Source organism: Cygnus olor, chromosome 2 (assembly GCF_009769625.2).
Source record: "Cygnus olor isolate bCygOlo1 chromosome 2, bCygOlo1.pri.v2, whole genome shotgun sequence".
Taxonomy (NCBI): domain Eukaryota; kingdom Metazoa; phylum Chordata; class Aves; order Anseriformes; family Anatidae; genus Cygnus; species Cygnus olor.
In genome coordinates this window covers 106,891,472-106,916,703 of record NC_049170.1, presented here as the reverse complement: position 1 = coordinate 106,916,703, position 25,232 = coordinate 106,891,472, and the positions used below count along the sequence as shown (strand labels likewise).

Genomic DNA, 25,232 nt, shown 5'->3' with positions numbered 1-25,232 from the left:
CGAAATTGAATCTGTAGTCCATAACACCTACAGCGGCAGGGAAAGCCCTACATAGCTTCTTTCATCACCAGCCATACTGGGACCAGCAATGTGACTCCTTGTTCACGAGTATGCTTCTGCTGTGAGAAGCCATCCTACGTATTCAAGGGCTACCTCTGAGAAACAGGGCTTACGAGTTTGGATCTGTAGCTTCTACGTGAAGACAATCGGTAGAAATAAGGTGTCGCAGAACTGGAGTGTGAAAGGGAGGATCTGCTTCTCGCAAGCTCAAGGAGGTGACTCACACAGAACAACACTTCTCTCCAATTTGATGAGTACTTGCTAAAGGAGAGCATTCAGACATCCCCATGAACACTTTTACCTTCTAGTACAACTTTTCGCACTGATCAAGCTGATCATATTGGCCCTCATCTAGCTGAGAGCAGGCCGAGTGTCATCTTGCTTTGTTTAGCTCCACATTCATCCATACGGATCAAGTCCCACAAAAGCTTATGTTTGCCAGCTGGCAAAAAGCCACAAACTTATTATTTTGCCATGCCTCCAGTCTTCGGTGAACACAATCGCTGACATCAAGGTCATCGTGCCCTTGTATGCACCACTGCCATTTTTGCCAGCAGGGCTGAGGAGCTGCAGGGTGCCCGACAGCCAGCCGTAGGAGAGTGATGTGGTGGATCTGGCTCAGAATTATAAAGCAGAGAGGAGCAGTAGGCAGACAAAGGTGGTAAGTCCTGCTCTCTGTAAGTAAAGGGGGTTTGGCTCTGGAAGAGGTGTTGAAATTGTCAGTAGGGCACGTAAATGCCCCTGCTATTGTGTGCACCTACGTGTCCTGATGTCGACTTCGTGCAGAGTTCTCTGTGCTGGTTTTCACTCAGGTGACGAACACAAAAAATGTCACCCACCAGTGGGCAAAGTAATGCAAACAATAATCCAGCTGAAGGAAATCGGGAAGAAAATCAGAAGATTGTCTCAAATCTGCATATGCTTTAAACTTAATAAAATACCAGCTGCCAACTAAATGCCTTGAGGTTACTAACTGCTCAGAAATTGAAGGCTAAGAGCCATGAAATTATCAAGATTCACAGTTATGTTTAACGTAGCTGCTGAACCTCAGTATAATTAGTATTGACTACCTCTGCTAATCAATCTAAAGCAGATGTTGGAAATAAGAGGCTAAAACGTGTAATCTTGGGTGCCAAAAGTTCATCCAGAGGTCCTATTTATGGTATGCCATTGCTTTGTTATGTTTTTTTTTTTCTTCAGTGAGAATTGAAAGATGTGGTTTAGAACCATAACTGACAAAAACCCATTTTAATAACTATTCTGGGCTTATCTCAACGTGCATACGAGCATGCCTATTTGGAAGATTTCTGGCTCTTATGTATGCATTTTATAACTGTTGCTGAATTTGGCAAACAGCCACTTAAAGGCAAATATAAAATTTTACTGTGAGTATCTCATAATTAGTTATTATAGCTTACAGTGTTACATACTTTCAGAGCATGTTTGTTCACAGGGTTATGGGATGCAGTCACAGAACTGTCCCTAAAAAGGATTTGATTAAAGGAGAACAGGCTCAGCTCTGGGAAAGCATTTGTTCACTTGCTTCAGCCTGCCTGTACTCACAATGGTCCTTACACATATTCTTGGAAGATCATTTCCAAAATATGTGCAGAATGAATTAAAGAATTTCAGTTGCCTTACTGGCTCTTGAAACTTAATATAGCTTTCAAAAGCAGCTATAGTCCAAATAGAATTATTATTTCCTTGAGGTCTGAGTAAACTGTCATTTAAATTGAACTTGCAGATAGTACCTGCAAAAACACCATCTGGCAACTCTCATGATATTGAAGTGGTTAAGGTTTCATGGAACTTGGAAGAAAAAGAAAAACTTTCCTAGCAGAAAGCAAAGAACATAGAAAATTGTCTATCTTTGCAAAGTTTAATGCAGAAGCAAGCAGTTTTCATAGTAACAGTAGGGCAAGTTATATCAACATTAACTTAATGCATTCCCTCTTAAAAGAGGCCATAAGCAATAGTAAGTAAATCGCAGACCCTTCTGTCTGTCTGTCTGTCTGTCTGTCTCACAAATCTGGAGTGCATTTGTGAAGGAGTGGCTTCAAATGTTGACTCAAATAATTCCATTTGTGCTGAAACCTCTGAAGCCTGAAATACAGCTCCTGAATCGTCCCCAAAGCTGATCTCCAAGATTTTTTTCTACTGTGGCATAAATGAAAATAAAGAAGGAAAAATCAAGTTGCCTTTGCATGATTGTTTTCAATGACCCAGTTAGAAATCTACGGTGAGTTTCTTGAAAGTTTAGGGAAAAATCACACAGAGAAAATGTAACCCTTTTTTCGCACATCTCGTGCTTCCTGATGCCACCAGCTGCATAACAAAGCCTTCATGCAGACAGAAGTCATCTCCTTTTGCACCACGTCTTCCACCTCCTCAGCCGGGAGCCCCAGCCTAAGCCCTGTGCCTCCAGCTCTGCCCCCGCTCCATGCCTGCAGGCAGAAGTGGCAGCGTTTGTGCACAGGGAGCCTAAAACTGCTCCCCAGGGAGGCAGCAGTGCCTGGACCTTGCAGACTGCAAGCATGAAATTTACAATGTGGAGGAGAATATGGCTCTTCTCCTGTAAGGCTGCTCACAGAAAGAGCTGAGAAACACCAGAGGCAGGGAGAAATGGCGAGGTTCTTGAAAGTCTTGAGAGAGTTTTGAATGATCCTTGCACAGACACAGGTTACACACGCTATGGAAATTGGAAATCTTTTTGCAAAGTTGAATGCTCTAACTATCCAGCTCCTGGATAGCTCTGTTGGCTTAGAAAATACCTTTTACAAAGTATTTTCCTTCATAAACTTCTTTGTTTAAGTTTTGAAAATGATTTGATTGAATGTGAAACCTTAAGGATTTGGTTTTCCATCAATCTTTTGACTTTGTATGCTAAATCAGCAAGGCAGCTGGATGAGCAGTTATGTAAGCAGTAACAAGACAGCTGCAGGTTATTGTTTCTTCATACTATTCCTATAAGCTCATTTGTTGTTCGGAAATCATTCAGAACCCTGACAGAAACCTTCCAAAATCTGTGTTAAAAACATCTTGAGCCGTATTCCGTCATGCAGTCATCTGCTCAACACCACAAGTAGTTCCAAATATTTCCTGTGAAATCCTTTTAAAAATAGAGTTTCCCACAAACATATAGCTTTTGGAAGTGTCAGACCAGCTGCCAGAGGTTGCATCTGCCTGTTGGGGACCCAGCACTAGAGAAATACATAAAGGTAGAGGAGCAGCTGCAGAGAGACACCCTGCTGGACCAAGTCCTCCTGGCCACGGCTGAGGCTGAGCAGACTGACTGACTTACTTGTTCCACTTGGAGAAGTAGTTAGGTTAGTAAGATGCATCTTGCTGTGTTAGGTGGGCCTAGATACCCACATGGCACAGGTCTCAACTCCGAGTCCTTCATGCATGCTTGAGCGGTCCTAGGTGCAGCCACAGCTGATCGTGTGGCAGTGAGGTTATGGCAGCAGTAGTATTTAACCAATCCTTCCTCTACCAGGCTGTGTTTCTGCCAGCTGGACCGCTATGAAGTTCCTAATAACCAGAGAGTGTTTATGGGCCTTTACCCTCCAGCTATGGCAGGCGAGTTCTTGGTGCCTCGAGTGCCCTTCCCACCAGTGAGAGGTGGGTCCCTCCGCAGCAGAAATACAAGTTTCAGAAATTTTCAGAAATACAACCTACCAGTTTAAGCTGAAACAGATTCTCACCACCATAATTCCACATTAACGAGAGCAGCTGGAAGACTGTCCAACAGGCCTCTAGGGAAGGAATCATAGCATGCCAGGTTGGGTACATCCTTCTTGTCACATATGAATAATAACATCAAAAATGTACCTTCACTTTCTAAAATATAGAAGAAACATATAACAGCTCATGCCTCAACACAGTATGACACTGCGAGTTAGTTATATGAAGCTCTTCTTAATCATTTGTTTCATGGCCTTTGTGGGACAATACCAGGAAAAGGCTGCGCTTTTTTTAACCGACAGTAATATTTCCTGAATTTCTTTGATTGCAACCAGCTTTGCAGTCACGTGCTCACAGACTTGGCCTCTCTTCCAAACTCTCTCTTTTACATGTGTGCCTACATACAGACCCCATGGAGACTGCTGCACCACGGAGATGAACTGGAGCTCTGCAGGTAATGTTGGGGCTGCACAGACACTGAAAATGCAGTGGAGCAGTGAAGTGCTCAAACAAAAGAAAGGAGTAGTAGTTGGGATTAGACTCCATATACAGGATGTGATTCAGACACCATATTTAGGTGCGTACAGTGTGTCTATGGTGAGGCAGCTGTCTATGACACTACTGTGATAAAGGAGGTCAAAGAATCAGTTCAGTGTCCTAAATCATAGTTTTCCTGTGTTGTTTGAGACTCACAGGGCAGCTATTACACAGAATTCACAGGCAATTTGTGACCTGCTGCAGGGCAAAGACCCTGTCAGAGATCAGGCGTGAAGTCCCTGGGCTAGGGGCTTGATTTGGTTGCTCACACATGGGTATCTATCACTATTTGAGAAGCCCTAGGAAGTCCAAGGTGTGCACAAGGCTGGAAGACATGGCACAGAGCCTCTGAGAGCCGTGCCCTTCTGAAATGGCAGTTAAATGTGTCCTGGCCACCTCAGCTGTCTCTAAGTCCATAACTGGGACTGAAGAATACTGCTTTGTGTCCACTTGCTGTTCCAGAAGAGGAAGGGTTTCCCATGAGTGCCATGTTATACATAGAGTCCTGCGAGGATGGACCATCTCAGGCTGTACCAGGAGTCCATGTCCAGGCAGCTGAATCCCATCGTGTATAATGACACCCTCACCAACAAACTCACACGTAGACGCTAACGTTGTAGACCCCTGGCAGTGCAGGCCTGAACTGAGACCTTCACCTCCATCTCTGTTTGGAGACTGCCATGCTGTAACACTTAGACTACGGGCTGTTCCCTTACTTTGGGCCTACCACAGTCAGGGCCTCGGTCTCAACCTGTCCCCCAGCTATGCTGAACTACCAGTAGTAACTAAAACACACTTCACTACTGAGAGAAGATCAAACCTACTGCCTCGGTGCTGAGCAAATCTACCTTCAGGGAAAACGCCTGTCAGCAGATTCACAGAAGAACTTTGCTACTTCAAGTCCCCCTTGGCTCCCAGGATCACAGAGCCATATGGAGAGGACCCAATGGACGAAAGGTGATGAACACCTGGTTCATCAGGTAGGGGTTTCAGAGTGTTGCTCTCTGGTGTGCAGAAAGTATCTTCATATGGCGTCCTCCGAGTGTCATTACTTCTGCATCTGCTTAATGTGCCCATGGTAGCTGACTTTTTATTTTTGTACGATACCTTATGTATCCCATTTTTACCTTGGGGACTGTGATTTGCAGTGCAGGTTGTCTTCCAGGCCATGCTGAATTATATCACAGTTCCAAGGCAAGTTTGGCAACTGCTAATAGTGGCTGGCTATTTTTAGATTTTTTTTTCTGTTCTTCTCTCAGTTCAGATCTGTCCTATTTAAACTCTATTTTAAAAATATCGATTTTAGGCTAGCAGTAATTTTCACTCCATTCTGGGGGTATATTTTAACTGCTTATTAAAAGGGCTTTTCAATTACATTGCTTCCACTTTGTTTTTTTTCTAAAACTGTGGTATAATATTTTGACCCTACATCTGTATCTCTTTTTCATGGTGTGAAATTCTCTCAGAAGAAGGACTGCATTCCCATTTAAACTCTTTGTTCAAAGGGGATTTTTTTTTCACATATCCAGTAATACCTATTTCTGAAATCTGCACATGAGCAGTTCAGCAGATATCACTCTTCCTGATGGCTCTGCCCCTCAGTCTTTGCTGTTTATCTGAGTGCTGCCAGATTTGCAGTGCTCTAATTCACAAAGCCAAATTCAGTGACCCCAGTGCCTGAAAATGGCTGAGCTAAGAGTAGTAGAGGGAGCAGAATTTGGCACTTTCAGCGCCAGTAGCAGTAAGCAGAAAAAAAACAAGAAAAAAAAAAACTACTTTCTCAGTGTTATCTCAGCTGAACCCACACAGACTATTGCCCTATGTGGAGATAATTTTGACTGAATCCCATTGTTTTAAAAAACAATTGGAAAAAAAAAAAAAAAAAAGATAACCAAGGAAAAACGTACAGTAGATTTTCCAAAGCAGCTGCCAAAACTGTCACACATATATGCACACAGAGGAAAAAATAGTGCAGTATTGATGCTAGATCCTCTCACAAGCCATTTTAGCAGTTAGCTAAGTGATGACATTCCCAAAGGAAGGAGGTATACTCTGTAGTATACATTAAGTCTATCAGCAAAGTATGAAATATATGAATATGTCATGCAAAATTGACTTGGCAAAACCAAAAGTGAAGGTCTTGCTTACTTTCCATTTCACAGGTATCTCTGATGTGAGCACAGTTATTCTGGCTTTGGTTACAGCTACAGCTTTACAGTAACAAGGGGGCCACGTACACAGACACTTTTCAGTGTAATACATAAGAAAGAAAACATCTGCAACCTATTGTGCTATCATACATACTAGAGCAGTGTCTTCACAAAATATTTTCCCTAAAACATTTTAAAACTACTTGATTTTTGACTGCCAGAAATATGAGCTCCCATTTTCTGCTGCTAGAATTCTTTGGAAGGTTGCTGTGCAATGGAGCAGAACAGCTGATGAAAAATCTGGCCTGTTTCATGGTGGGGTTTGGAGGCTGAGCATTAGAAAAGGGAAATAGCTTTTTCTCTTTCCTTTCCTTTCCTTCCTTTCCTTTCCTTTCCTTTCCTTTCCTTTCTTTCCTTTCCTTTCTTCTTTCCTTTCCTTTCCTTCCTTTCCTTTCCTTTCCTTTCTTCCTTTCCTTCTTTCCTTTTTCCTTTCCTTTCTTCTTTCCTTTCCTTTCCTTTCCTTTCCTTTCCTTTCTCCCCTCCCCTCCCCTGCCTCCCCTCCCCACTCCTCTCCTCTCCTATCCTCTCCTCTCCTCTCCTCTCCTCTCCTCCTCCTCTCTCTCTCTCTCTCCTCTCCTCTCCTCTCCTCTCCTCTCCTCTCTTTTTCTTTTTCTTTTCTTTTTCTTTTTTTTCTTTTTCTTTTTCTTTTTCTTTTTCTTTTCTTTTTCTTTCTTTTTCTTTTCTTTTCTTTCTTTTCTTTTTCTTTTTTTTTCTTTTCTTTTTCTTTTTCTTTTTCTTTTTCTTTTTCTTTTTTCTTTTCTTTTTCTTTTATTCTTCCTTTTGGTAGCTCACTATTAGAAGCTTTCTCTATGCTGTGCAAATACTTATAAAGACTAAACTTGCAACTGCTGCAAGTAAGGAGAAGGCTGGAAGGACAACTTGAAGAGAAAGGTCTCCAGCTGGAAACACAGGGATGAGTCTTGTCTCTCTGTTCTTGTATAAATCCAAATTAATTTAAATTTTAAAAGAAAGAATTTACTATTATAAATTTGTGAGATCAGACAGTTTCTCCGGGTCTGGAGGGTGTAAAAGATCTGAAAAAAAAAAAAAAAAAAAAAAAAAAAGGAACAGCTTTTATTAGTCTATATTTACTTGAAATAGTTATAATGTGCATGAGTACATTAGCTTGACTATCAAAGATTCCCAGAGCAGCTGAGGCTCTCTGGAGCCCTCTGGAGGCCCCCTGCCCCAGCCCCTGCCCAGCAGGGCCACCCAGAGCAGGGTGCCCAGCACCATGTCCAGGCGGCTTCTGAAGGTCTCCATGAGGAGACCCCACGGCCTCTCTGGGCAGCCTGTGCCAGTGCTCGGCCACCCGCACAGCACACAAGTGCGACCTGCTGCTCAGAGCTGTGCCCGCTGCCTCTTGTCCTGCCGCTGGGCACCACTGCAAAGAGCCTGGCTCCATCCCGGCTCCTTGGCTCAGTAGGGTTTCTGAGAAATTTCAGCCATCTAGCAGTGCTCGGAAATTTTGCCTCATGTACCATGAAATAGGATAAGTTTGTGTACTGACGATGTTTCACTAGCAAAAGAAAAGAAAAATTGGAAGTTTATTTATGTGGCTGACACTTCAGAGATGGTTGCAACTATTTGCTAGCTTTATGATTGACTTACTTTTTCCCAAAATCATCACTAATCATAACTCAGCCTGGTCAGAATTGCCTCTAGAGTACTTAAGTATTACTATCTAATGGCCTGCAAGGAAAGAAAGAGCCCAAGAGCTGAAAAACTCAACACAAAGTGCCACTCACAGCTATAACAGTCAGCTTCAAAGGGATAAGAATTGTTATAAAGGCATATATGGGCCATTGGAAAAAAAGCACGTAAGATGTTGCTACCATAGCAAGGCTAATGCAAGAAAAGATCATCTTCTTTTCTATTTACTTTTTTTTTTTAGTCACATTGCACACAGTATTCACGGATTGATGCTGGAGCATAACGATGCTTCCCGTTTTGCTATTTCCTTTCTCAATAATCTCTGTCATTCTGATTTGCTATTCACTTTTTCACTGATGTTTTCAAAGAGCTAAATGCAGAGGCTGACAGGATCTCATTTCCCAGCCTGTTAACAGGTAAATTAAGAACCTATCTCTGTGCATGTATAGGTAGGATTATTTTTCTCCAATGCATTAGTTTGCATTCTTTAATATAATCCAATTTGAACTCATTACCGGCCTTCTTTTTCAGCTCATGGCTCCTGCTCTTATGCGCACATCTGTCTTTCTCTCCTCCCCAGACACAACTGAATAATGTTGGCTTTGACACAAATCCTAGCATGGATGTTTAAAACCTCAGTTTCTTTCCAGCAAAGCTGGGCCTTCAGCTGCTACAAATTCTACTGCAGGTTCCTGCCCGTGCTACAGCAACAGCTCTAGGGGCTGGACTGGGGTCACCGTGAAGAGTGCCACCATGAATGGGGTCTGGTTTAGCTTGCTTGCACCAGGTGATCCCGCTCAGCTGTCTTGGTCATCTTCATTTACTGAAGGGCTATCAAATTGGATATCAAATCGCTGATGAAAGATGGAAGTGCTTCGGAGGGTCATCGGGTTAGCACTGGAACAAGTACCACCAGGCTCCTGGGAGAGCTCAGTTCTTGAATCCTCCGGGTCTCTCTGAGGAAATGAAGCACATTTCTAGCTGCTGTACATTGTTATTGGTCCAGGCAGCTATGATCTACTTCTCACTCTCCTGAAAACTTAGTATAAAAAGGGAATTCTGGTCTCTTCTCAATATCTCCAGTCATTATCAGAAGTAATGAAAAATGTTGTTTTCCTCTCTGAATGATCATAAACTGGTCATCTCTAGAGATAATCTAAGGTAGAAATTCATTGTAACAGTCGTAGCAATAAAATTCTACATTCTTTCACTTGGCAGTAACTTAAAAATGTACCATCGACGAGAAAGACAGAATTTTCACCCTTTGTTCAGGGTTTGGTTCAACTAGCAAGATTTTCTGAGTTTGCACACAGGAGAATGTGCAGGGTATTATCTTATGAGCAAACCATTGACTATACCAGGCAATAAGGGGAATAAATTTAAATCTGTGCTTTACATTTCTGGGACCAGGCCTTTGGATTACAGATTTTGAAGTAATTTGCTAAATTCTCCCAATCTTAGACACAATGCCATTGTGGTGTGGTAAAAAGACTTCTGAAAGCAGTGTGAAAAGACACGTGATAGCAAGCTCTCCCTGTCTGTGAGGGGGGCTTTCGTGGAAGTCTAAATCATGATGCTTGTGGGAATAGCTAAATTTTTAATAGTTTAACTCTCAGGCAGAGTTCAGAGTGGGCTGAGTTCAGGATGTGTAGAGGCAATATAATGCTTACATGGAAGTGAATCTAATTAGAGCTCAATATCTTTAAAAGTGGCTAAATTATGGATGTTATTGGGATAGCTTGTGCTGACTGAAAATCGACAAAAGCTTTAATGATGGAAAATAAGTATTACTCTACATAATTAATATATTCACCTTGCCACTACAGTGGGAGAGATTGTGCTACTTGTGAAACTGTATGGAAGGAGAGCGATGCAGGTTTTCTTTTTCTTTCTCCTTTTCTTTTTTTTTTGACAAGTTTGTGCCATTCTGATTTAAATTCCAAAATAAGGTCAGAGCAATTTCTCTGTATCCAAGTGAGAGCTTCTTTGCTGCTCCAGTAGCCAAGAAATGCAAGCAATTGTAAATTTCCATACAATGCAGAATCCAAAAGCGACAGTTCAGATTTTCCATAGCACCTGTCAGGAAAGCAGTCACATCCACTGACTTCAACAGACGAAAAGCTGTAAAACCAAGTGCTTTAGCTATTGACTCCAGTAAGAAAAGCAATAAGCCAAGTTTGAGAGTTTTTGACAGTCTCATCTAGAAAGGATAAAAATACCAAGGAAAGAACTGTTTGGAAAGACAGAACTGGATGTAAAAACTGAAGAAAGATTAAAACAATACAAGAAGAAAAATATCCATTTTAATCACGCAAGAATTGTAAACCAACAATAATGCTAACATACTGTTAATGTGATCAGAGTATGGTGAAAGCCCATTACCTGGGATGCTCAAGGTGAAATTAAAGCACTTAGGGGTACAACATAGGGAACAATCTCATGCTAGCAGAGACGTGTCATCATAGGCTTTCCTGTATAGCCCGTTCATCCTAGGCATAGACCCGAATACTACATCTTGATTTTAGGAATTGTCTCCAGTAAAGATGGGTTTTAATGTGGAAAATTTTCACTACCTTTTTTTTTTTTTTTTTCTTTTTTTCCTTTTTTTTCTGTTGGCTTAGATTACAGCCATAACCTTCCAGTGAAATAAGGGTAGAAAAAAAAGACATAACAGGTCACATTTTCTGCCCTCTCTCAACCTGATCTGTTTTTAATTCTCTCTATATTTCTCCCTTCTTCTAAATGATGAGACTAACAAGCCTCTTGATTGTTTTCTAAAGGCATGATACATTTCGATAGCCATACCTGTATAGTAAGCACCTGGCTTTATTCCCAGCTGGTCAAGATAATGCATGTTAAAATTGCTTCACTATTACTTCATTTGACACGTTGGATTTTGACCAATTTTCAGCTGCAGATCTTTTTTAAAGACTATAGAAATAAGACGGTAAAAATATCTGGAATAAAATATTTTACATCATCGCTGCTTAAGATTTTATCTTCTTTTCTTCTCATCACCATCTTTTTTAGACATTTAAATGAGACAATATAGCACAGTTACCAAATAAGAAAAATAAAATGAGTGACCTTCACAGTTTTGAACAGATTGTTGATTTTGATAGAGTATCTGATTTAAACATACTTAGAAAATAATAAAGAAAACTCAGAAAAAAATACACAGTTTTGTTTGATTTTCACGCTATCTGAAAAGTATAAGATTTTTATTATTCATTCAGAGCATGTCTGAGTTGCAAATAAATAACAAATTTTAAAAGCAGTGAACTTCCTCAGAAGCTGATTTGGAACCCATGGATATCAATGGAAAATGCTCGCCGATTTATTTATTTATTTAATGGTGTTTTGTTGTTGTTATTTGTTTTTGTTTGGTTGGGGTTTTTTTGGTGGTGCATTGGGGTCTTTGATTATCTTTCTCCTTTTCTCTAACTTTCATTTTCTTGTATAATTCCATCATTTCTCCTTTTTGCTGTGATGCACCATAAATGGCAGATGATAAATTGCAGTAGAAATGTTGCAAACAACAGATACTATAGTTATATTACTATAACACATTGCAGATGGGATCCTTGTTATTTCAGTAAACAGACAAAGAATCCAAGGGGCATGGAAATGAACTGCTCTCTGATTTCTGAAGGTGGCCCATCCATCTCCAGGGAAAAAAGTAATTGACTGAGTGATTTTGGACAGTTTGACTTGTACTTAATTAGTCCCAATAGACAGAGGATTTCAAACTGCAGGAATGTGATCATTAATAAATGTGACTATTAATAAACACCAAATTCTTCACTCAGAACTGCTTTTACAATGTAAAAAGTGACCTGAAGCATTTCTCTGAACATTTTGGTTCTCTCCCCAGCCTAAATCCTTGGTGAAGAAAGGAATCAACATGACTTTATTTCGACTGCAGGCTGAGATGTGATGGCAAACTAGCATGTCATCAGTTCTACATGTGGAACAGACAAGGATGAATGTAGTGATGTCTGCCACATTTCTACGACAAGTTGCAGAAGCCCAACAGGGCGTCCAGAACAGGCAAGGCTAATAACAGGTATCTGAATTTTCATGGATGCCTCCTAGCAAGGTGAAAGGAGGACAATGCATAGAGGTCTTTATGTGGAGATCAAATTCCAATCAAGAACCAAAAACAAACATGTTCCCTTGTCTAAAATCCTTGAAGGGCTCAGTGTATAAGGCACCAGAGTATGGTTACCATAACTATATCATACCTATATATACACGCCTCTTGAAGGAGGAGGTATAGACTAGCTTAAAGAAAATCTTAACTTACAGTAGCCTGCTATCAGCACAGCAAGCTGTAGAGTGAACGCCCATCCATTGCCCATCTCTCCAGGACTTCATTAACTCCCAATTGCCTTCAACAATCCATCTTCTCCCTCTCATGGCAAGACAAGGCAGAGCTTAAGTTGCATTTATGATTTTTCAACTAAGCCAGTGAGGTCACACAGATGAAACTAAGAACAAGATTTGATCCCTTTACTGAGTACATGTTCTGACCTTCATATCACTATAAGCAGGGACGTTTCTTAATAACAATGAATTCAAATCAAGTCTAGGATGTTAGATTTTTAATTAGGATCAGAGGAGCTCAGAAAGCATACTGGTATGGCCGGTGGACTTCATCTCCGTCGCTCCTTCACGGGCACTCTCTGCCCCTGCTCCACGTGGGGTCCCTCCCACGGGATGCCGTCCTTACTGAACTGAGCCTGCGGGGGCTGCCCACAGGCAGCAGCTCTTCAAGAACTGCTCCCACATGGCTCCGTACCACGGGGTCCATCCCCAGGAGCAAACTGCTCCAGGACGGGTTCCCCCATGGGTGGGCGGCAGCTCCCCCAGACCCCCTGCTCCTGGTTGGGCTCCTCTCCACGGGCTGCAGCTCCGGGCCGGGGCCTGATCTGCGGGGGCTCTCCATGGGCCGCAGCCTCCTCCAGGCCACATACCACCTGCTCCACGGGGCTCCTCAAGGGCCTGCAGCGGGAGATCTGCTCCTTGTGGACCAGGGCGGCAGGGGGACAGCCTGCTCCACCAGGGGCCTCTCCACAGGCCGCAGGGGAACTTCTGCTGCGTGCCTGGAGCATCTCCTGCCCTCCTGCTGCACTGACCTTGGGGTCTGCAGGGCTGGTTCTCACTCCTCTCTCCCAGCTGCTGTTGTGGAGCAGTTTGTTGTTGTTGTTGTTTTGTTTCTTTGTTTTGTTGTTTCTGTTCTTTTCCCTTTTCTTCAATTTGCTCTCCCAGAGGCTCACCCAGCATCGTTCACTGGCTTGGCTCTGGCCAGCGGCGGGTCCCTTTTGGAGCCGTCTGGAGCTGGCTCTGCTCTGACATGGGGCAGCTCCTGGGCTCTGCTCACAGAAGCCACAGCTGCAGCTCCCCTGCTACCAAAACATTGCCATGTGAACCCATACATCTGGATATCTCAAAGTCCAGGATTTCTACTCAGAAAACTGGCATACTAATTTCTGAATAGAGCAGTAACAGAATTAAGAGTCAGAGAGGATCTGGGGGCAGCACTGAGTTCTGAGGTAGTCCTGTGAGATTTGTGCACCACAGGTCAAAAACAATTATTTTGAAATGCATTAGGAAAATCACTTGTGAGAACCATGGAAGCAAATCATTCATTTAGCTCCTTGATCACAACTTTATCCATGTAGCTATTTCCAAGGTGAGCCAGAACACCTCCTTTTCATATTACAGGCTTACATTGTAATTTCTCCTCTCATACGTATGCATTTTATACCTGTATAAAATTTGGCAGAGCCTTTTACAATTATAGCAGAAGAAATAAGTGGCTAATCAGACCTCATATCTGAGATTACCATATCCTGACCAAGGGATTAGCTGGGCATCTGCCCTGTGGGTTTATAACTCAAGATGATGGAAGTAGTGCAGCTCCTAGCCTGGCTTTCAGATGGCACTTCAGCTTTTGCCCTGCACATAAGTCTTAATTGTTCAAGCAGAAGGAAAAATCAATTCTTATGTTTCCTGCACGCTGGCAGCCTGAATTGTAACCTGCAGCCCAAGGATAAAAGCTCATCTGGGTCACCTTTATTCAAGATGAAAACCTAAGGACGTTTGCTTTAAAAACTTCTAGGGGAATTAAGCCAATACGTAACAGGATGGAATGCTGGTTCAACAATTTTTTGCTAATTTCTCAGCACTAACAACTTCATTAAAAACATGTTCCGCATGTAAAACCCCCAAAGGAGAAAGGCAGTGAAGGGGCCAGGGGGAGAATTAGAAACCCATTTTTACCTCCGTGCAAGGACAACACCCTGCCCTCTTCCTCCTCTGCCAGCTCTCTCATTCCCCATCCTGCCTCATGTTGTGATGATGGTTATGGAGGCTGCAGGACCATAAACTCTGCACTGCTGCAGCATGCTACAGTTAATCTGCTAGTTGCTTAGGGACCAGTTTTGTCCTTGTTTCAGGCTGTGCAGAAGGCAGGCTTCCCACTTTATGGGTTGCAGGCGATAAATGAGTACGGCCATCTCTTCTCCAGAGAATCCAGTATATTTCTCTTTGTCTTCGCACATGTTCTCACTCTGTGAGAAGAATAAAAACAACTATGGAGTGATGAGCTCCTGAATCCACTTTGAAAACACATTGATAACTCTCTGAAAAAAAAAAATGCAGACTTAACAGTTGTTATAATCAACGGTGTCATGTAAGGGTTTCAAAATGTCGATGACAGCCTAAGAAGTTACTAATAACAACAGATTGGTGTTCCACATTAGCTTCCCCTAAATAATTTCTGTGTCACATATACTCTGCTTTACGAAGCAATATGTGATTACTGTCCCACCAGTATGGAAGTACCAGGACCTTGTAGTATTTAGGCATCTTATTCAGACTCACTGCAGTATGCTGGTACTTCATCAGATTATGGCTGCACCCAAACACATGGTGCCTGGTTCTGGGAGCAAGCTTTGCAATGTGAATGTGGACTTTTCTCTCTTTCGCTCTCCCCTGTACATGTGTACATTGTAACCATTAAGAAATTTAGTCTACCTCCCTAGACCAGATTGAGGAGAATGAAGGAGCACTGGTTCTGAGATATGACTTGGAAGAAGGCAATGGGCTGGACAAAACATCTAAGATCCAGGAGCTGCAGATGAGATTGGAGAAAAAAAAAAAAAAAAAAAAAAAAAAAAAAGAAAGATGCAGAATCACTTTTAGTGAGGTATAATAAGATGGGGAAAGGGTTGGAGATAAGGAGATAACAAAGTCAAGAATAGATGTCTGAGATGAGAAAGAGGAAAGCATGATTCTGTTGCAATGGAAGAAAGCCAGGCAACCAAAAACTAGGGGAAAAAGTAGGAAAGTCTGAGTACAGATAGAAACAGACATTTCAGGGAACTATCTGTTTTTCACATATATATAAGAAAAATACCCTGTGATGAGATCATTCTAGTCCTAATGCACATACTACACATGATAAATTAATACTACTCTAAGCCTTCTTTCACTTGCCAGAGCCAATTTGGTCATTAAGTCCTTAACAAATCCATAGACTTCCCTCAATTTTACCCCCAAAACAAGGAAAGTGCTCACTGTTTTTAAATGGTATTTTTTCCCTTAAGAGGAAGCCAATACCTGCTGCTAACTCAGATGCCAGATGGTGCATTCAGATTTATTTAGACATGACCCACTTCACAGGAGGGAGTGTTGCCCATATAGGATACCTGCTAAAGGATCAAACTTCAGTAGACTGATAAGGCTGAATGCAAAGTGATGCGAGGCCCAGCATCATGTACTGCAGGTGATTCATCAAATTCATTGATGCATCAGGAATCTAAATGACTTCAAATTAACATATTTTTTTATGACGTTACTCTCCAGCAGCATAAAAACATTTGCTATGAATCTCTAAAAGGGGACTGTTGCTAATTTGCCTAAAAAAGACACTGTACAGACTGCCTTTGAAACTTCTTGGTGTCATTTCTTGGCCAAAAGAGTGGTAAATGAGCCAGCCTTCCCTTCCCAAGAAGTTTAGGTTGGCATGTAGTATTTCGTGCACACAACGAATAACCCAGGAATCCACACCATGTCTCTCACATAGCTGTGTGAAAAGATGTCCATGTGAAATTTTGCTCAGCAAGAGTGATATATTTGTTTATTTACAGAAATAAAACACAAATAACGAATTATCACCATTTTATGGCAGGAGGTTTTGTACTGAGGCTTGGGGTTTGCTGTTCTTGCATTCTGAGTTCCCTTGGGACGCTCTGAGTTTGGTTTTCCTTTGTTTTTTTTTGTTAGGTAGCTCCAGACATACAAAGTGCCATAGCTGCTCAGGCTCATCTAGCCAAGGTTCCTGTTTGCCACTCCAGTCTGTAAAAATGATAGCTTATGTAGAGGGATTTTTCTTCTAGTGTATCCCCTTCATTTTGCAACTTTTAGGATTTAGGATGTAACGATCTAGTGTCTCCAATACATGTTTCTAAATCCTTTTATAGACATTTAAACTTTAGACTGCGTGACATTCTGCAAAATTGAGATAATGATTTAGTTATGCCCTCCATGAAAAGAGAACTTTTTTTTTTCTCTTGAACCCAATTCCCAGTAATTTCACTGATCATTCTGTTGTTTTCATACTGTGAGAAGTAATTAATTGCCAATCCTTAATCACCTTCTCTGCACCACTTACGATATTATAAAATTTATCACATCTCCCTGTTTCCTCCCACAGTTTGTTTTCCAAGTTGAAGAGCTCTAGACTACTTATTCTTTTCAGGTGGAAGTCATTCCATTTTGCAGATCAACCTTGCCTTTCTTCTTAGCATCCTTCCTAGCTCAAGTGCAACCTTTGTGAGATGGATGACAAGAATTTCATGAAATGTGCATTTGTGAAAACAGAACATTAATTCTTAACATTTGTTCCCTATTTTTCAATATTAATCCCTGAGACATCTTCTGTCTTTGATCATGACAGCTTTACATGCCTTTCATAAGGAATCTTTTAAAAGATTTTTGAAAATCCATATGTATGTACAACTGTAATCATCTGCTCATTGACACCTTCAAAAGACCGTAATAAACTTGTGAATAAGAAGAAATCAGTGCTGAATTTTCCCCTATATCTCATATTTACACTTCACTCACTGATTTTAGTCTTCATTATGGTTTCTACAAATTTGCTTGGCACCAAAGTCATATTTACTGGCCTCAGAACAAACTGTAGTTCTTTTAAAGACTAGTGTAGCATCTGCTTTTATTTTTAATATATAGAAAGGCCTTCGGTATTCTGGATGCAAGTGGCTTAACCTTTGTATTTGTTTAAACATGTCTAGATTTGAGGATATAGATAATGAATTAACCAGTAAGATACTGTACTCTTCATGACTGGAAAAAAAGTTTCAGATAGACCCTTACCAAGCAATGATTTTCAGTCAACCATCCGTTCTTCTTCCACTCCTCCTCAGTTCCCTTTCTCTTGGGTCTCAGACTTTGTCCTCAATGGAAGAATACTATCTGTAAGGCAACAGCAATGTGCATGGGGATTTATTTTCCCTTTAGCTGAGTAATTCTCGTCTTGGAGGGAGACTGCAAGCAGTTCTTTCCACCAGAACCTGAATGCAAATGCCGTTCTTCTCCAATGGAAATTGACGGGAATAATGTGGGGTGCAGTCTTGTCATGAACATAGTGAGATGCCATGTTGTCATTGCTGCATTCACAAAAACTTGCCAAGACCTGGGAATGAAATTCATTATACAAAAGAAAAATATATATATTACAAAAATCTGATTCTAAAAGTGAAGGATCTCATGACCTATTGATTAAATAAGAGATGCTTCCAGGCTACTTGCAAGTATGTACGCATTATTTATTCCTACCCCACAGTCCTTATTCAGAGAAAAACATACACAAGTGACTCTAAGCTTGAGACATCTCACAGAATTTCCTACATAATTTTGAAAGTCTCTTCATCCACATTGTGCAATGCTTTGCCTCCCGACCAAGCTCTCATATCTCAGGCAAATCTAACAAAAGTGATAAGTTTTCATACAGAAGCCTTCTGACTTTGTACAGAAGCTCTTCTGCCCCTCTATTTTGTGTAGCTTAGACATTTATCCTGATCCCTACTGCTACAAAATTTTACAGTGTGAAATGTGAATCAGCACACGTTGCTGGAAGGATGTAGCCCCAGAGGTGTGCGTGAGGGCTCGCACAGCTCTCCTGGTCCAAGCTCACTCCTGTAGGAAGAGGGAAGCTGCAGTGTGACACCTGTGGATGGAGCTTCTCACCCGTGCAGGTTGGGCAGAGCCTAGAGCTCCCAGTGCTAACTCACTCAGCCCAGCAAGCAAAGCAATTCAACTGGCTACAGATGGCTGGCTGAAGTTACACTGAATTTGGCATGACAAGAAGCTGATGTAGGCCTGCTGATTCACAGTTCATTTTTATAGAATATTCTCTCATCTGACTGAAATGCAAATATCATATAGTCCCTGAGACTATCGACTGCAGACTTATGTAACAGTAGAAAGTGCTTTTCAGGAAAAATAATAATTGCAGTCTATTATTAGCCATGAAAACATTCTTTGGTGTTATGATTCATGCTTCTTCTCATCGGGCTAAATGCAGTGAAATGTATTTCCTAAAAGCAATACCTTTACCTCTGTTCAATGCAGCGGGTGCGCTAGTATTGATACATGATGGCATTCCAAGGTCTTGTTATGAAATAAAATGGGCACATGTGAGAGAACTGGAATGGTACCACATTTTATTTGGACTTCAGTGGATGGATGATGCTGCTATAGCAACAAAATCTCTGGACCGTTTGAATTTGAAGCCACTGCAGTTGAAATCCCCAGTTGTGATGGAAAACAGCTGTATTGCTAGCCTGCATCCACCATAATTTTTGCCACTACAATTGCCTGCAGTACAGTCCACATTTATGTCATTAGAAGCTGCATTTCCCTCGGGTTTGCAGCCTTATGCTTTTGTAATCCTTCCTCCCATCTGACCCAAAATGTTGGCAATACCAGATTTTCAGAAGATAGAACTCCATGTACATCTGTATTTACATACACAGATATCAACGCTGTCCTTGAAGTTGGATATTTCAAAAATAGTATTGTCTTGGTGTTGCTATTACTTATTTGTGAAGTATAATTATTGGACATATAAATATACAACATATATTATTGTATCTTGTTATATATATTTATATGTATATATTGCACCCTCAGTCACAAACTAGGGGCAGTAAAATGTGCCTTTTGCCAGACAGGTAGTTCCTTTCTTCCAGGGCTTAGCAGAGATCTGGTGTAGGAGATTGCCTCTCTGCTTAGAAGTTGTAATGCTTGAAAGTTTCGTAGATGAGATATTTTAAATTTCTGTCCTTTCCAGCATTAAACTAGTTTTTGCAATATCATGCTTCAGATGCTCATTTTTTTCACACTTTTTAAAGTACTAATTATCCTTTTCACACGCTGATCTTTTCTGTACACTCAATCTTCACAGTAATTGCAGATTCCAATTTAGTGAACAAATACTATTACAACAATGTGAAGCATACGTGTTTGTTTTGGATCCCTTTAATTTACTGGGTACACTTCCTGAGTTACATCTTTTCTTTTCTTTCTTTCTTTTCTTTCTTTTCTTTTCTTTTCTTTTCTTTTCTTTTCTTTTCTTTTCTTTTCTTTTCTTTTCTTTTCTTTTCTTTTCTTTTCTTTTCTTTTCTTTTTTCTTTTCTTTTCTTTTCTTTTCTTTTCTTCTTCTCTCTTCTCTTCTCTGCTCTGCTCTGCTCTGCTCTGCTCTTCTCCTCTCTTCTCTTCTCCTCTCTTTTCCTCTTTTTTCTTTTCTTCTCTTTTCTCAACTGTTAGTACGTTCCCAAGTAATATCATATTTGCTCTATTTATCCCCAGCCATTGCTGCTCTAAACTTGGCTCTTCCTGCTCTCAAGCCACTTATGTCACTCTGGTGGAATAAAGGCTCTATCTAAAGGTAAATTGTATTTGCATCTATGCTCAGCATTTATGTCTTTTTTTATATACAGTAATTGTAATTCAGGATGAAAGAGAATCAGGTGTTCCGGTGTATTTTCCAGCACTTCTGCAATTTACAGTTGTTCACAGTCAGAAATGGTGTATTATGGAAGCGCTGCTGCCTATTAACATATTTCCGGTGGGAATCCATTAGTGAAATTTTATGTTCCATTAGTGAAATTTCCATTAGTGAAATTAGTTATGTAGCCAACATAGCTATCTAGTATGTGTTGGATCAACACTCCTCTCCCTCCCCGCCTCGTAGCAGGCACACAATTCATAGCACTGCTACCACAGGGAAATAAAATTGGAGTATTTTTGGATCTAGAGTCTCTGCTCTAAAGCAGAAACTTGCCTGTGAAAGGGAAAGCATCCATAGAGCTATAGGAAATTGTTAGACTGCTACTACTGAAGCAGTATGACAACTTATGTAGGTAGCTTCTCTTAGGATTTAGAATGTCTCTTTTCAGTTTAGCATATGTCTCTTCAAAATCATTTTAAGCCAAAAATGAAATAATGTTTAAAATCACATAGAGCTTCGCAAGGGGACTAAAATTAACATACTCTCAGTGATATAATTAAACCAGGAGACATGATAAACTTCCCCAGAGAAAAACATCCTTAAATAAGCTCTTTAGTTCTGTAATAGAGGTTCTTTCTCCCCCATTAACAACAAGAAAGTATGTGTGTAAAACACAAAAGCACTGTCATATAAGCCATTGTATGTCATGGTGCAAGATGTTACGACCAGCACTGTATCCGCGTGTGTTATCAAGCCAGTCCCGAATATAAGCATCTCAGAGGAACAGTAACCCCCTACCTAAACTTTTTGGGGATTTTTATTTCAGTTCTGACAGTGAGACCCTAATAGTGTTCGAGGAGCACTGTGCATATAGGCTGCTGCCTTTTCCCTACCCAGCACCAAAGATTCCTTGGCCTCAGTGTGATACTGTGGAAAATAGACTGTGAAGTACAACCCACACTCAGGTTTTTAAAAATAAACACCTTTATGTCTTGTGACTGGAGGCTGGCACAGGATGTTCTATTGCTCTCAATAAACTTTCCATTGCCTCTAAAGATTAACCAGCTTGGGAGCTTTTAATATATTATCATCATTACCTTTGCCTTTGGTAAATTTACTTAAAATGTCTTTCCAGAGGAATAAATTGCAGCATAGCAAGGGAGATGAGAAATTGCTATTCACAAGCTACTGCCTTGCAAAGGTTAGCTTATAAAAATGTCTGCTGACTTAGGCAGTATTCTTCATTCTCATTTTGGAGAATGGAGATTTGGTTACATTAAGATTTCTTACTCATCCAGGAGTATCCTCACATATATAGAAAAAGAGGAACTGCTGAGCTCTGAAAATAAATCACTTAGCTTTGCCTGGAGAATTTTAGGAATCTCTTACGGCTGTGAAGGTAGAGAAAGAGCTTAAAATACTTACGCTTGTCTTAAGATAAATTAGTTTTCAGTGGGTATTGGGATGCACAAGCAATACTTCATCAGAGGCATCTTCCAAGGATAGTCAGGACACAGCAGTGAATAAATGAGTCAAGATTGCCAGTTCTTTGACAAACTCAAGCTATTTTGGAAAAAAGCAGATGTCCAACAACTATGCAGAGAGCTTGGCCTGTTGATGAGTGTTCTTCCTTGGACTAGGTGGGACAAAGGATTGTGATAGCAGGCAACCAGGGTTTCATGAGCCTGGAAAGTAAATGCAATCCTGGAGCTTGGTACTCATCCTCCAGCTTTATGCAAGACATCTACTTGCTCACCTACAGAACAGAAGAAAGAAAAGAAAGACAGTAAGATCTAATACTGAGGTGCTCGCTCTTCCAGGTTTTACAGTTTCCTGACAAAACTTCAGTTTGAAAAACATAAAAAAAAACAAATAGAAAAGAACATTTACAGATGATGAAGTGTTTTGAAGTTTTATGGATACGTTCAGATGTTATGGGAGTCACTAACATGTTAGAATGATAAAGAAAATGTCTAGGGCTTCTCCTGGGGATACAGGACTTCAAAATTAAGGCAATATGTTCCTATTATTTAGTTAACTTCACATTTTTATTATGTGGAACTGCACATCCCCAGAATTTTACACACAAATTGGTGCCTCTTAATTCTTCCTCCCATAAGAACCAAAGCATTAAGTGGGCCATGTTTTCAATAAGTTGAACTCCATACACATACATCTGTGCTTACACGTGCAAATCCCAAAGCTGTGCTTGCAGCTGAATGTTTTGATATCTGTTATTTGCATGAAAAAAATATTGTCACTGAGGGTAAAAACATAAGTATGTTTTGTATCAAATTATAGGCCTCGGTTTCCTGGAAAGACTTGAGCATATGAATTCATATTTATATGAATAATATATCTACTGACATGTTATCTCCTTTCGGGCTCATTCAAGTGGGAGAAACAGGCTCCACAGTTGAGAAACTACTTATCATTTGAATGATAAGACACCCAAACATCATATGCTGGCCCAAAACATTGCAGTGTCATTGCACTCCCTGAATCACAAAAGACATGTTGGATTGCTTCAAGCAGCATTTGTTGCAGGGACCCTTCTGCACGCTCTGCTAAAGACCTGCTATACATTATGTTTCTGGTCACAAGGAGGCAATAGGAAAGGAATATGCTTTGCAGATAGGCATATATTTGAAGCATAACTCTTCCTTTTGTGGGCAAGTTTATATACCAGTTTACTCATAGTTCTTCCTCAGCAAAAAAAAAAATCACTTGCCAGGACCCTGCAGGGTGAGGAAAATATGCACGCATTTTCTTTAAAATTACAAAATCTGGTCATAATAATTAGTGATATTCTTACCTCTTTCCCAGGGCAATAAATTTCCAGAGTAAATCTTTACTTTCCTAGTAAATCAGGGCAGACAGGTTCCTTTACACAATATTTCAGCTGTTATGGATTGTAGAAAAAGTTATCTCATCTCGTTGGCTAAAGAATAAACAAAGAGAGGTTAATTTCCCTGGCTAAATTCAACCTGTACAAACAGCCCTTCATTTTTACAGAAGTTTCTTCTAACACTTTTCATGAAAGAAACAATTCAAACTATTCTGACAAAGAAGGGTGCCACAGGATCAGGAAGAATATCTGGGGCCTTGTCCATTTTATCTTGCACATTGTCATTAGAGAATAATTTTATAAACAAAGATTTTTCAGAATGTATTTCAGATTTACAGGGTGTCTCCACCCTCCTTCTGTGACAGAAGCTTGGAAACACTGTTCATTGACCACTGCAGGCATATCTTTTGCATTTCAGGACGTGATCTAATACTGAATTGGGACAGTTCCCACCTTTACCAGTCTTTCCTAAATGCCGGGGAACTCAGTCTTGACCAACTGACAGGAGGCCCTTCTCACAGCATCAGAGTAGGAGAGAGCACTGCCATCTATCGATTGGGTTGTAAAAAAAAAAATGGTCTCACTTCTGACATTCAACATGCTTTGGGAATTTGGGAATTCAAGTGTCTTCTTCAGAAGACCAGTATTGTTCAAAAGCTACTGTTTTGGTGCGTTGTACATCACTGTTGAGAAGGAAAAGACCTACCCTCCACAACTCAAGAGTGTGCTTCTTTTGGCTGTTAAGCATTGTGATCTAGAACATGGGGCAGTTAAGGAAAAAAGGCCTTTCAGTGCTTTCTTCCCAATATATGACTTAAAACATGGGGCAGTGAAGAAAAACAGGCCATTCAGTGCTTTCTTCCTAATATTTGACTTAAGTTCTTTCTGGTATTTGACCTAGTAGCTAACTAATGAAAAATGGAGATTCATGTAATAAATGGCATACTACACACCAGAATTATCTACTCCACCACATAAATTTTGTTTATTAAGAATATACAAACAATACCCCTTGCTATCTCTTGTACATGTCTGGGGACGTCAGGCTGTGGTGGTTTTACCTTGCTGGGCAGCTGAACTCCACCACAACCGCTCTCTCAACCCCCCTCCTACTTAGAAGAAGAAAGTATGCTAGAAAAAAAGAAAAAAAAAAAAAGTAAAGAAGAAAAAAAAGCCTCATGGGTTGAGATAATTTAAGTAAAGGGGAAAGAAAGTGGGGGGGAAGCACAGAGAGAGAAAGAACATATTCTCTACTTCCCATCAATAAGCAATATTTGGCCACATCCCAGGAAGCAGGGCCTCAATACGCGTAGCAGTAGTTCAGGAGGACAGATGTCTTCATCACGAGAGCTTCCCCTCTCCTTCCCCTTTCCCACCTTTTATTGCTGAGTGTGACGTCAGGTGTTATGGAATACCCCTTTGGTTGGTTTAGGTCATCTGCCCTGGTGATGCCCCCTCCCCATTACTTGCCCACCCCCAGCCTGCTGGCTCTGGGGGGGTTGGAGGGAGTCCCGGTGTGGTGCCAGCACTGCTCAGCAGCAGACACAACACTGGTGTGATACCACTGCTGTTCTAGCTACAGGTGCAGAGCACAGCACTGTGTGGGCTGCTGCAGGGAAAGGTAACTCCATCCCAGCCAGACCCAGCACACATAATGTCATGGTTAAAGTACTTTATTACCAATAGTTTAAAATGCTCGTATCCAACACCACGATGATCCCCAAAGTAGAAATCAGTGAAGAAAATCAGAAATGAATGCTAACAGTATTTTTGCATAGTACCAGCTGCTATACACACCATTCAATATATTTCGGATTAAAATAAGTAGCCCTAAGTTGTTTAATTAGGACATTCACAGATCTATAGAGAATGGGTTCTCTTCCTATAGCATGTATAGCACATACATAATCGAAAAGCTCAAAATGTGCCCTGGCATTCATTTTAGGATGATAGGCATAATTCACACAACTACTGTGAGTAAAGTAGTCTGCTCATGCTCATGTTGGTGAACCATTTGACTAGTACTTCATGCTACCATTTATTTCCTAAAATTGTGTAGTCATGCTTACATTAAAAAAAATAATAATTAAAAAAAAAGGTTGTGTCTGCCATGTGATTGCACATCTCATCAAAAATGCAACTGTCCAAATATCACCAAAATCAGCTCTACCAAGCCAATGTGCCTTGATTCTGCCTT

At 40.8% G+C, this 25,232-nt stretch overlaps 2 long non-coding RNA genes across 2 annotated transcripts in view; one reads left to right on the top strand and one right to left on the bottom strand.

Moving 5' to 3' along the window:
• The window catches only part of LOC121066491, a 45,167-nt gene that overhangs the window by 7,977 nt on the left and 11,958 nt on the right, over positions 1–25,232 (top strand). Inside the window, exon 2 of the long non-coding RNA XR_005817800.1 lies at positions 20,046–20,124. This is a non-coding gene — a long non-coding RNA (uncharacterized LOC121066491). The remainder of the gene's footprint in view (positions 1–20,045; positions 20,125–25,232) is intronic.
• LOC121066490 lies at positions 16,717–23,577 on the bottom strand. Its single transcript, XR_005817799.1, has 5 exons — positions 23,489–23,577; positions 23,003–23,128; positions 21,613–21,943; positions 17,550–17,648; positions 16,717–16,981 (listed from the first exon to the last, which is right to left on the bottom strand). It is a non-coding gene; the product is annotated as an uncharacterized LOC121066490 (long non-coding RNA).